Source organism: Tupaia chinensis, unplaced genomic scaffold (assembly GCF_000334495.1).
Source record: "Tupaia chinensis unplaced genomic scaffold, TupChi_1.0 Scaffold000621_1, whole genome shotgun sequence".
Lineage (NCBI taxonomy): Eukaryota > Metazoa > Chordata > Mammalia > Scandentia > Tupaiidae > Tupaia > Tupaia belangeri.
Window position 1 is genome coordinate 43,329 of NW_006160141.1, and position 1,272 is coordinate 44,600.

Sequence of the window (1,272 nt, forward strand, 5' to 3'; positions counted from 1 at the left end):
TAGCCATGGCTGTTACAAAGAAAAGAAAAACGGCTGATGATAAGCATGTGGCTCAGAGTAAGGGAGCTGGTGGATGTCTGTTTGTTTTTGGTTTTGTTTTTGCTATAGGGCACATGTGCTTGCCAGAAAGACAGAGAGAGACAGAGAGAAAGGGAAAGTGAGAAATCACCCCCCAGGGGGGATGGCCACGCCACAATCCCTTCTCCGCCATTCTCCTCTTGGGATCTTGAGCACGCACACACATGCACCCAGCATGATTTTCAAGTTTCTGGGTCTAGGACTTGAACCATAGTCAGCCATGTAGGAGTCCAGAGCCTTAACCACTACACAACCTACTGATCTCCCAGCTTCAATTTCTTTTCTTTTTTTTTTTTAATAATTATTTTATTTAACTTTATTTATTTATTTACTTATTTTATTTTGACCAGAGAGGGCCAAAGTGAGAGGGAGAGGGAAAGTGAGAAACTAAGCCGCCAGGTCCAGGACTCTAACTGTAGTCGACCATGTGGGAGTTAGTCCAGCACCCTTAGCCACCAGGCTACTTGCTGGTCCCTCCCCCAGCTTCAATTCCTAGAGGAAAAAAAAGAAGTTTTGTTTTGTTTTGTTTTTAATTTTGAGAGAGATTTTCGCTATAGGGCACGTGCGCTCGCCAGACAGAGAGAGACATAAAGACAGAAAGCGAGAAATCACCCCCCAGGGGGGATGGTCATGCCACAATCCCTTCTCCTCCATTCTCCTCTCGGGATCATGGGCACGCACGCACATGCACCCGGCGTGAGTTTTAAGCCACCGGGTCCGGGACGCGAACCGCGGTCGACTACGTGGGAGTCCAGCGACATAGCCATTATGCTAACTGCTGGTTCCCTTGTTTTTAATTTTGAAAGTAACTGTGGCAGTGGTCAGTTAACACCTCTTTCTCTACTTTTTTAAAGTGGAGAAGCATGCAGGAATCCCAGGAAGCACACGTGTCTGGCCACCTAGAGGAGACAGTGGCTGCGGTCAGCGTCACTCCCAGGAGGAAGCCCCAGAGCAGGCTGCCCCAGACAGCACTGTTCCAGCCGCCGCGAGAGAAGCTGCACCTCTGCGAGAAGGCCACACTCTGCCAGCAGCCACGAGGTGAGGAGCCTTCATCCTACACCCGTACCCTGGAGCCTGAGCCCTCACGTGGGATCAAGAGAAGGTAGAGTCAGCCAGCGGCATGGTGGGGAAGGCTGCTGGATCCCTCATGGCCAACCGCACAGTTCAATGCCCAGGCCCAGTGGCTTGATGAAC